This window comes from Neolamprologus brichardi, chromosome 20, assembly GCF_056152115.1.
Source record: "Neolamprologus brichardi isolate AB-2024 chromosome 20, ASM5615211v1, whole genome shotgun sequence".
Taxonomy (NCBI): Eukaryota; Metazoa; Chordata; class Actinopteri; order Cichliformes; family Cichlidae; genus Neolamprologus; species Neolamprologus brichardi.
Window position 1 is genome coordinate 9591078 of NC_142123.1, and position 12078 is coordinate 9603155.

Consider the following 12078-nt stretch of genomic DNA (forward strand, 5'->3'; position numbering starts at 1 on the left):
GCACCTATTTTCATTTTTCCACTTCTCCAGTGAGTTTTTCGCCTTGAAATTTTGCTTCCTTATTGGTGTTCCGTTCACTGTCAAAAACCTGCAAATTAGCAGCATTATATGCAACAGATGAAATGACTAAACATGGAAGTGGAAATAAACCCCTGCATGTGCATACACATCATGTGTAGCTTTGTAAACATGACAAATAGAACACATTTGCACATTTTTTGTGTGTTTGTGTGCCTTGAAGTTACAAGTGGTGTGATTTGTTTTTACTGAATTGACCCCCATTTGTGTTATGAGTAGTGGGCTCTAATAATACTGCATCCGTTGCAAGGATAGGCTTAAGAAAACTAAACTTTTCTCACAGGTACCAACAGAGTCATCACTGCAAAATTTCTCCTTGTGTTGTTTCTATGGTAACCATATGACAAAAATGAAGCAAAGCACAAAGAAGAGTACCAATGAACATTTGAATATAGATCAGTGTAAGCCTGACTGACAGGTACAAAGTCATCATGCCACTTCCTTAGGTATAATTTTTTAAAACCATGACATTTTGCATTCTCTCCCCTGACAGTCCGAGGGAGGAAATGAGACAATTTGAAAGTACCACATGCATACAAGCCAGCAAAATTGACTCGTACAAAATTCAGGACAGTTGCTCGGAATGCAAACAGACAAGCGAGTCACCATCAAAGTGATTTGTCAAGGAGGAGATCAGAAACGTGTGTGCCTAAAGTTCCGGCTTCACAGGGGGCACAGATTTTATGAAGTGTGAAGAAACCTCCACATACACTGCAAACTCTGTAAACGTTTGAATACATTGGGTGGAAGTTATGTAATGTAGTCACTGTCCCAATGCTATTGCATCAAAGGCAAAGGCCTGAATTAGTTAAGTATACTCATAAAACACACGATTCATTCATAAATCATCAAAGTTACACCGCATTGTTAAAAATATGGGCAGCATGTGCTTTGAGAATTGCTCTAATACTGCTATGTGCTTACCAAATTAGTAGTCAGAGTGAGTTATTTAACCTGATGATGACATTAGATAAAACATTAAGAGACTCCCAAAATTATTATAACTAATTTCTAGAAGGAAATGAATGCCTGAACTAAATTAAAACCAAATCCACCCAGTAGTTTTTGAGGGGTATTTAATTATATATAGTGTAATTTAATTCTGTCAAAATGACGGTGTCGTGACACTAAAACGATATTATAAAAACATTAAATATTTACTGAACTAAAGGACTAACAGAGAAATTTGGGGGTGAGGTTGACTCTCCCGGTTTCTCTGTGCATATCCAAACAAATATAATTATTGCAATAAAACATTTGCTTATTGTATTAAGACATATTTGTATACTTGCAGTCTGTTGTACTTTGAAGTAGAACACTTGGAATAGAAGTGTTGTAGTCATCTTTTCCTTGTAAATTGGCTAGAGTTATGTACTCTATAAGATGCTGAGGCCCAAAAAAGCAATGGTAACTAAATAATATTTAAAAAAAAAAAGTACAATAACACAAAGCAAATGCAGACAAGCAATCTGGTTAGTAAATCAAAAAAAGTGATACTTGACAAAGAAGAAAGTCATGGTTGTCACAACTGGTTTGCCATTTTTTCCTCATATAATACATCTAAAAATTGTGAAGTCACCTGTTTCATGTGAGATGAAGTACAATAAATTATATCCAAAGTGGTCACCAACATTCACGGGTAAACTGCAACCACTGCACTGTTCCCTCAGTTTACCTTACCACGGGAATCTGCAAAAGAGGGATTAGTGGATGAACAGGCTGGGCAGAGAATACCATAGAGAGACTGAATATGCTGTTTTAAACCTCCCTGGGCTCATTACAACAAAGTCTCCGACAGGCACTCAGTACAGAGGCCAGTGTTCAGAAACTACTACTTTGTACACCAGAGGTTTTAAGAGCCACCTGTACTGACCACATACTAGGGCTAAACATAAGCTCTCTTTTTAAGCATATTGTTACACCTGGGATCCCAATAAAAATATTTGTATTTGTTTGAATATAAATGAATATTACTTTTACATTGGTAATAATATACAGAATCCATGTTATGAATGTGTGAAAGGATTGCATTTAGAACACTTTCATTTTGAGAGCTTCCAATAGAAAGTGAACTAAAACAAATGGCAACATATTCATAAGAAGATAGCAGCCAGTGTCTGGCTGCTATCTCACTTTAAATCAAAGTTTAATTTTGGTGTAACTCAGAAAGCTAATATTGCAGTCTAACGGCAGCCCACTGAGCTCGACAATTCACAGAACATATTAAAGTGTGGGGCACAATATTATAAACAGGGCTACCTGTATATTTAGGGACAGCATTGCCGTTTTTTAGCTTATTATTCAGCATAACAAGTAGTGTCAGATATCTCTGGAACTGGCTCGCATGCACAATGCTGCTTAATTGCCTGGTAATAAGCGTGTAATGAGTTTCTGATGTACAGACTGTATGTCTTGGGATCTTGAAATATCACTCCACAGGAATTTAAGTGTGACAAATGAAGTGATTGTTTTTGCGTTTCAGGGCATCGTCAACCTCTGTGAGTTAGCCTGCCAATTTAAACTCCATTTTAGGGCTAGTCGGCACAGCACAAACAATAGATAATACAATTTTACGACTTTTTAGAAATCTATTATACTCGATCCACTTTTGAGCTCTGAGCAACCATTTGTTCTGCAATATTAATAAAAAAGAAAGAAAATACATAGGATTTAATTTAAGGTCTGGGAAAAAAACAACAATCTTTGTAGATTCACAATAAAACAGAAATAATTACATGTAAGCCATTTTTGGTAATTAAACGGCATGTTATTGTACCACATTAATTTACTTAAAGGTCCAGATTATGATGAATAAATACCCATACTCGGTGGAATTGCTAAAGAGACTTAGTAGCAATAAATCTCTTTAACATTCCCAATTGATTTAATTAGATTAAAAAAGAAATTACAGCTGGCATGCAATCAGCTGACGACGGGACCTATCAAGATCCAATCGGCAGCTCGATGAGACTCAATTAGGATTGAAGCGAAGAAGAAAATCGGCTTACACCGTCAAAGTCTTTGTTTAGTACAAGCTGATGTAATTGAAAAGGTTAAAACACATTAACTGACCACGACTCGACAACTCTGAAACGCTTGGGTTCGCACACAGTGACACGCCTGCTGAAAGTCACTGGAAACATGTAGCAGATACCAGAAGTCAGCACCTCAGGACAGGTAGTTTTCTTTTAACGAAATTTTAGTGTTGTATTTACTCAGTTTAATCGGAGAAAGAAAGCATGTCACTTCTAGCTTCTGGCTTTAGCATTTCTAGTTGCTCATTTATCAAAATAGGTTGAAGGCAGTTGAGGTATCCCAAGAGTCGCTCATCAGTCAGTCTCTCATGTGCCATTCAGGGCTCATATCGCCTAACTTCATCATTCTTATGCTCTCATTCTGCTTTGAAGTAATCTGACAAATGAATGGTACAAAAATGATTCCTCATCATCAGGAAGCGTCAGGTACATCTTCATTTGTTGAGCTGTCTTCATCCAAACCCTCCGTCTATCTAGCCCAACTCAAAACCTATCTATCAAATAAAACACTGCTCTGCACTAATGAGACTGTGCCATTATGCTAATGTGCTGGGAAGCTAATGTAATCAAACTTCCTCATTACTATGTCTGTATTTATTCACAGTAACTGCGAGACAACAATGCCATCATGAGGTTTCCTGACAAGAAAAGAAATCGGTGCTTATTATTTATTATTCATACATTTATTTACCTTTTTATTTTCTGAATAACTAGGCGTACAGTACTTACTCTTATTGCCCTATTGTATAAATGTGAGAAAATGTCTACATACTCAGTCATCAATAAATTATCTGGTGAACTTGCCTGATTATCAGTACACAAATGTGATATCTTCATATATTGTTAATAAATGAGATATATGTATATCACACCCATTGCTAGCATTGTTGTTAATATTTCTACTACACATTGTTTATTGGCAGCAGTACCATACTGTAGCCATTGTACTGGCATGGTTCTGAAACTCCATTTAACTTTAAAATATTTCTTCATGTATAATACCTATTGTACCCAAATTTACTCTCTATATGTGTATACATGTGCATATATGTGCATTTACATGAATATTTATGTGTATGTGTATTTGTATATACTTGCAGATACTCACTTACATCTGTATGTGTGTATAATTATCATGTATGATTATCGTTTTTTACCCTTTAAGCTAATGGAGACCCTGTTGTAAGGGGCAGTGAGTCCTCCCTTTTCTGAATGAAGTACTTATCAGATGCTTTTGAACAAGTTTTAATTCCCTCAGCAGATGTGAGCTTTTAACGAGTGAGGATGAGCGTGTCTGTTGGTCTCCATAAAATTCTGAAAGATGAGGTTGCATTTCTTTTTCTACAAAAATCTTTCCTCGTGCACCTTTAAGGTTTTTTTCACATGACTTTAGGGTGCTATTACGAGGTATTTTGATAGAAGTCTAGCTCACATTTGTTTCTCTGACCCTGCAGTATTAAAAGAGACAAATTTGTTTAGTTTTTATATGGTAATCTGTCTTTATGCAGCATTACTGTTAATACTCAAAACTCCAGATCTAGCTATGGTGTAAAACTAATCCTTTGATTTATCTCACACAATTCTCAATTAAGTCAGTGTCACAGAGGGATTCAGAGTGGACACTATTTTGTCAAATGACAGCAGGGTTTCTTTTGTGGTAGTTCATTAAAAAGACAATCCTGCTGTCCCATCTGACAACAAATCATATCTGTATGGTGGACTTTGACTTTTTCGGGGGTCGGATGTGTTAATTTACATAACATCTGTCATCTTTCTGATTTGATAGCTTATACATCACCGAGGCTAGAGGGTGTCACACATATCCAGTGCGGGGTGATTATTATTCTAATCGTGCATTGCTCTTTGAATTTCAGCCAAGCAGTTGCCTGTAAGGTAGACAGACATTTTCAGCTGAAATGTACTTGTGACATCTGGGAATGTATTAAGGAGGGTTTTTTTCCTTTCATCTTGAGTGAAAGCAAAACAAGTGGCTGGAGAGAGAACAGTAGATGTATCTTAGCGACCAGTGCTTGGGAATAGCCACGTGCAGCCAAAGTTGTCATCCCATCTTCCTTTTGGAGGAGATGGAGAAAAAAATCGGCACTTTACTTGACAGAGCAGTAACTGACTGAATGACCTATCAATACACCGTGTTTATAGAGAAATCTGCACACTGCAAAGTTTTTGTTTTTTAAAAATAATATCAAGTTGTACAGCATTCTACTTTTGTTTTCTTTGAGCAGAAGTATTATTAAGCTATTTTGTATTCACAGTGGATCTGAAAACCCACCAAGAGAACTGACTCTGATGTCATGAAGATGGGTTACTAATTGGACAGTTTTGTCATTTTTCATCACCGATGCCACACAGATCCACAGGACTGGTGGAGGGTTAGGAGGGTATGTGATATGACAATACCATATCATATGCCAGCCTGACAATGACACATACCCTTCACTGCTGGTGACCAACTGGCTTGGTGCATACTGGTGGAATGAGGTAGGAGAATTTGGTTTGAGGGTGGGTCACAAAAGTGCAGAGGGCAAAGCATATTTTTAACTGCAGGAATTGGAGTTTTTGGCTCATGCAAAAGGTGTTCAGTAGTCACTATTCAATAGTTTTTCAACAGGGGTTTTCATGTAATAATTTTGGGGCATTTTTGCCTTTACTGGATAGTGTAGCGGAGATTGGACAGGTATGTGGGCATGAGCATGAAGACGCAAAGCTAAGCGCCACAGGTCATTTAATCTTTTTAATTGCATTACTGTGTACTTAAAAGACACTAAACTAAAATGTTATAACTAGATTTATAATGTAATATGGATCTAACATCATATGGGATTTGTCCATTTATTTCCAATTGCATTTCAATTTATATTTTTAAATGACAAAAAATAGTTTATCTAGTTAAGTTTAACTTAAGTGTATAAATTAGGCAACTGTTTTTGGCCAGAAAACAGTTAATACATAGTGAAAATGGGGGTTCTGCAGCAACGGTTTGAGATTCTCACTTGGATTAGCTTCCATCTCTCCTCCCCTGTTGTTTGACATCTGCCCCGTGGAATCTGCCTTTGTTTTTGTTTTTATTCTTTTTACAAGTTACGTGCTCTTTTTCGTATTCAGATTGATCAACTTCTGAAAGATTCGCCTGACATTTGTTATACAGCTCGTTAGATGAATGCAGATTTTTTCCCATTTGTATCCAGACATGCTAGGTGAGATCTACAGTGCTGGGAAAAATATTTGCATGCTTCCTGTTTTTTAATTTTAATTTAATTTAACCTGAGTAAATATACAAATTCACAAAAAAGCATCTTGATGATCCCACTTTTGGGAAAATAGTCATTGGACTGACGAGGTTGAACTTTTGAAAGGTTTGAGTCCCGTTACATCTCAAGTTTTAATGATTTGTTGGTTGAGTCAAACTGAGTAAATGTTTTTCTTTAAATTATACATTTTCCCACTTTAAACATTTAATATGTTCTTTATATTCTACTGAGAATACAATGTGGGTTTATAAGACTGTAAAGTCACAGCGTTCTGTTTTTATTTGTATTTTAGACAGCTTCCTGACGTTCTTTGAATTTGAGTTATAAATGTACCGTTATGGACTTGAACATTTTCATGCTACATTAGCCCTGTAGAGTCTGTGATGGGGCTGGGTTGTTTGCAGTTTCTCTAATGATTGCATAATGTAGTCTGACCTTGGGATGAAGTTGCTGGAATGTCCACACCTGGGAAAATTGTGGCACACCGACTGATTCTTCCAAAATGTCCAAAACCTGTGCTTTTATAGAGGTGATTGTGCTTGCAATCAGTTAATCAACTTTATTTAAGTACCTGGCTGCTACTTAGCCTATTAATTCCCATGGAAGGAGTAAGTATATACTTAGTTTGGAAATCTGATATGAAAATATGGTAAATGGACTGGTTCTTATATAGCGCTTTTCTACTCTTTCTGAGCACTCAAAGTGCTTTATACAACTAATTCATTCACCCAATCACAACCATTGATACAAGCACTTCTAGTACTCTAAGCTTAAGTACTAAGTATTTAACGTTCATACACATTCACACTCCGATGGTTGTATCGGAGAACAACATGTTAGTATCTTGCCCAAGGATATTTGGCATGCAGACTGGAGCAGCCTGGGATCGAACCACCGACCTTCTGGTTAGTGGCTGATCTGCTCTGCCACCTGAGCTACAGCCACCCCAATATATAACAGTCACACACTAGCTGTCAAACTGTATATGCAATTCGTTCTACATAACTTACACCTGCTTCTCAGAATAAACATCAGTAATACAGTGCACCACATATGCTTCACAAACAGCAGCACCTGCACACACCATCCTACTCCAGCAGACAACTACTCCCTGCATTCTGGGCTGGTGGTCTTGGTTAAAGGATGTGGGTGAGCTGTCTCAGAGCCTCAACATCAGCCTTATCCTTTCTTTCTTCTAATCCTTTCTCCTAATCTGGCAATGTACGGTTACACATCTCATAATATTTGCAATTTTTAAATTCTTATTTTTTAAAACTTAAAAGCATTATCTGTGGCCAATAAAACCACATTACTTAAGCAAAAACAAATTATCAATAAATAGCTGGCTCAATCTTTTGACAAAGTAAGCAAACCTTGACTGGACAATCTGATACGATTCAGTGTAGTTTCCTTTCCTGCAGTTCCTCAAAGGCAGTTTCCTCTTTACGCCACCTTATTTACACCAATCTACAAAACTAGTCTGAAACTAGGGTAATGTGCTACAGCATTCTCTCTTCATGGTTACAGTAGTTCTTGGCTTCATAGTCTGCCAAGATTAGTGCCCTTTTTTGCCCAAGTCTTTAATTTCTCAATGAATCTTCAGCTGTTATCTTTGCTGCAGTTAATCATCTCTAGAGTGGCTTGAAAATGTGTGTTTATCACTATGATGTCTTTGTGGCAGATTTTGATGTACTGTATGCCTGAGCCTGCTTTAAGATAAATGTTGTTTTGAAACTAGTGCAAGGCCAGAGACTGAGCAATAAATCAGTGGATCTAAACTTTTTCAAAAGCTTGTCTGACACTTACCTCTCCTAGGTCTGATGTATTTGTTGTCTGAGATTCTGTCTCCTTTCAGGCATCACACTGCATGTGCCAAAATCTATTACAGTAATCTAATACAGTATTTCAGAACTCCACATTGGCCTAAAACAACTGAAAAAGAACAAAAAAATGATACCTTTGTGACTTTTATAGCTGAATCTGCAACATGTGAATTGCTTTTTTGATCAGTTTTAAACATTAAATTATGCAAGCTTTGACAAGATATCAGTAATAATTGCATTGCAGAAGGATAATATATGATTCTGCCTGGGTTACTGCTTATGAAGTTAAAGGTTGGAGGGAAGGCTGAGGACTGGAATGTTATAAGAAAGCGAGCAGGGTTAGCCTAATAATTCCAAATATATTAAACACAGTGACCAGTGTGAATCCCAATGGGAAGATATATAGACTGAAGAAGGAGGGCAACATACAAGAGGTACAGAAAGGGAAGAAAAATCATTGTTTAATGCATAGACCATGCCATTCTCATTGCCTCTGGGACCACAAATCAGAACAGGAGGAAAAGAAGCAGGACAGAGGGTCACAATACATAGGTGGGATCTGAAAACATAGGACAGCAGCTGGTTTGGTGCAGATATTAGGACAAGCTGCTCAAAGTGGTTACAATCCATCCACAGAGCACAAAAACACTTGATAGCCTTCTAGCTACTTATCCTAGCCCTGGGCACCTCTTCCTGAATTGTGAAAGTGAAGTATGGGCCCTGTGGAACACCATATGGCCTCAGCCAGCCTGAAGTAGATGACTTACTCTAGATACGGTATACAATATTTATCCTCCAGCATCAAGTAGGTATTCGGTATCTTTTGTGAGCAAAAGGATTAGTAGCTTTATCTTTGCCACTGGGAAACATCTTCACATCCCTATTGCAACTTGCTAGCTGAGTGCTTCTGATACTGGAGGTGATCTGAGATGGATTTAAGAGGGAAAGGGGAAGGCAGTCCAACAAAGCTCTTGCCAAGCGATGCCATTTTTGGGATCATATCTGGTATTGCTGCATGATGACCATATGACCATATGAACCAAAAATATCTCGCCACAGGACCTTGAAGCCGACATCTTTTTTTTCAGGGGGGGGGAACTCGGTAAAAGAGCAAGTCAAATTGGAAATTTGATAGATTAGAAGTGCGAGAGGCCTGCAGCTTTCTCTTTGTTTTGTCTGCGCTGCTGTGATCCTTCATCCTAGTTCTCCCAACCTGCTGCAAACTGCTGGAGCTGCTCTCTTTGATGTCAAATTGTTGCCCGTGTTTCCTCTTTGACATGCAGCACAACCTTTATTACCAGGCATTATCTTCAACAGTGTTCAACATTATCTACACACATACTGATGGCTGGCCAAATGCAAGATTTCAGTATCAGCCACTGTGCTTTTGAAGCAGGTAAATAATTTGAGATTCAGAATAAAATAGTTGTGCTGAATTCCATAAGTCAACACAGGAGCCATTCCCTTTTACACTTTCAGCACGCATACCAATGAGTATATCAGACAAACACAACATAAAAGCTCATTTTCTTTCCACGTGCTATTAACATGGGGGATTTTCTGTGATTACCTCCTGCTTACATTGCCTTTGGGATATTTATTTTTCCTGGATTATGTCATGATCCTGATATAATTGATAAGAGTATCACAGTGCCATGGAGACTGTCCAAAGTTTAGAGATATGGAGACCTGCGTGCCCACCTGCTGCTCCACTTGTCATGGTGTGCCTGCCGTTATACAAGATCCCCGTGTCACCACTGCTCTCCGTTCACCTCTTCTTTCCCCATTTTATACAGTCTCATAAAAAATGTATTTAAGCACTTGTGCAATGCTAGATGCTCTGTTGCCCTGGCAACCAAATTCACCCACCAGTATTAAGTGCCTGAGGCCTGGCACTGGTATGATATTGCTTCACTTCTTTTCTCTCCTACGCTTTTTTCATTTAGTGATATTGTTTCTTTGTATATGTACTACAAGTGAGATCCAGTGATGTCACAGTGGTGGTATATGCTGGTTTATTTTTTTTTTTAAATTTATAAACAATGTTTACAAACAAAGTTTACTGGGATGTGGTATAACTATGATGAGAAAATATCAGTAAGTTATTAAATATATAGATAGTGTGCTATACAGCCTGCGTGATAGGAAGCCTGTAGGAGACACTGCTGCAACTCTAAGGTCACAGTTATTAGTCATCAGCCCTGCTGTATACTGTAGGCACACTTTAGCCTAATAGCTATCACAGATGTGTTTGTGAGGCACTTACCTCACCGGCTGCCAATTACAAGTAAGACTTCTTACCAGGAAGCATTTAGGTGCAAATATTCAGAGCTGCATGAATGTGAAACAGGGTGTTAAAGAAAAAAAAACACTCTGGAGAAGCCTATCTTGTGTTGCCTGTCCTTTTGGAAACATTGACCTAGCATGCTCAGATGCCTTAATTAGGGACAGTATGTGGTGGTCCTCAGAGACGGCAAAACGGGAAAGAAAGCAACAACACCCTCATTGCGGCCACACACAGCTCAAGCCATTGGTAGAAGATTCAGTTTGTGAAATTTTTCACAGCAATAAAAGTGCATTAAAAAGTGAAAACAAACTGTAGCTTAAGATGTTTTTTGGTTCTGACTTTTGCAAGGTTGCATGGGCAGTAATTTTGCCCCTGGAAACACCTAAAGCAAGAAAGTGGAGATACAATACCAACATAGTGTTGCCTTGATGGACTCCTTTCACTGTGCATGCCTTTGCACAAAATCTTATAAAGGAACTGAAATTGCCTTATAGTGTAAAAAGAAGATGACCAACGTTAAATCTTATTAGGTTTTTTGTTTAGTTATATTAGTTAGATTATTGCGCTGAACAGTGTCATTATGAGCTTGTTTAAATAGCTTTTGCTCAGGTTAAAAATAGTACAAAAGATTTTAATTTTCAAAAACTCTTTTTCTTTAATTTCCCAACCAAAAGGAAAGTAATTCAATAACTACTGCAATATTGTGATCAGTGAACAAACAGAAATAATAAAACCAAAGCAAGGCATTTCAGCTAAATAGAAACATAATATTAATAATGCTTACTTAGTAAAATGTCTTGTTGTTTTTGATCAAATATTTTTCATGACAAATCCGATTCAGTGACAGAAACACAGAAAATCAGCTACAGCTGCTAATGTGACATAGTCAGGGAAACACAAAGTCAAATGAAGCAATTAAATTAAATTACATTACATTTTATTTATATGGCACCAGCAGTCGCCTCAAAGCACTTTATGTTGTAAGGTAAAGACCCCATAATAATAGAAAGATACCCAACAACCAAACAACCTCTTTGAGCAAGCACTTGGCAACAGTGGGAAGGAAAAACTCCCTTTCAGTAGGAAAAAACATCCTTCATAACCAGGCTCAAGGAGGGGCAGCCATCTGCTGTGACTGGCTGGGGTGAGGAGGGTAAGAGGACAAAAGGTAAGAGAAGTGATCACGGTGAGTAAGCTACATATTCATGGACAAAGGAGCATCGGGGTCTCCTCACAATCATTCTGATCAATCATTTCACACTTTCTGTAACCTCACATTTCTCCAAAAAATAAGAAAAGAAAAAAAAACAGCAAATGAACAACTGTTGAAGGTGTTAAAGGAAGAAATATGCTGACATCAAATAAGGAGAAGGCAAGTAAATATTATATTATAAAGTATTCTGTCTAAAGTGACCAAGCCTCCCACTGGCAGAATGAGTTCTGTTTGGAGTTTGTCCTCTCCTTGAAAATGAACCCATAAGGAATTTGTACAAGTTGTTACTAAGTTAATTGGCCTCTAGTGTCCATATGAACAAGTCTAAAATGTTATTTTGACTTCTTAAAAGGGTGTTCTTTTTTAAGCTAGA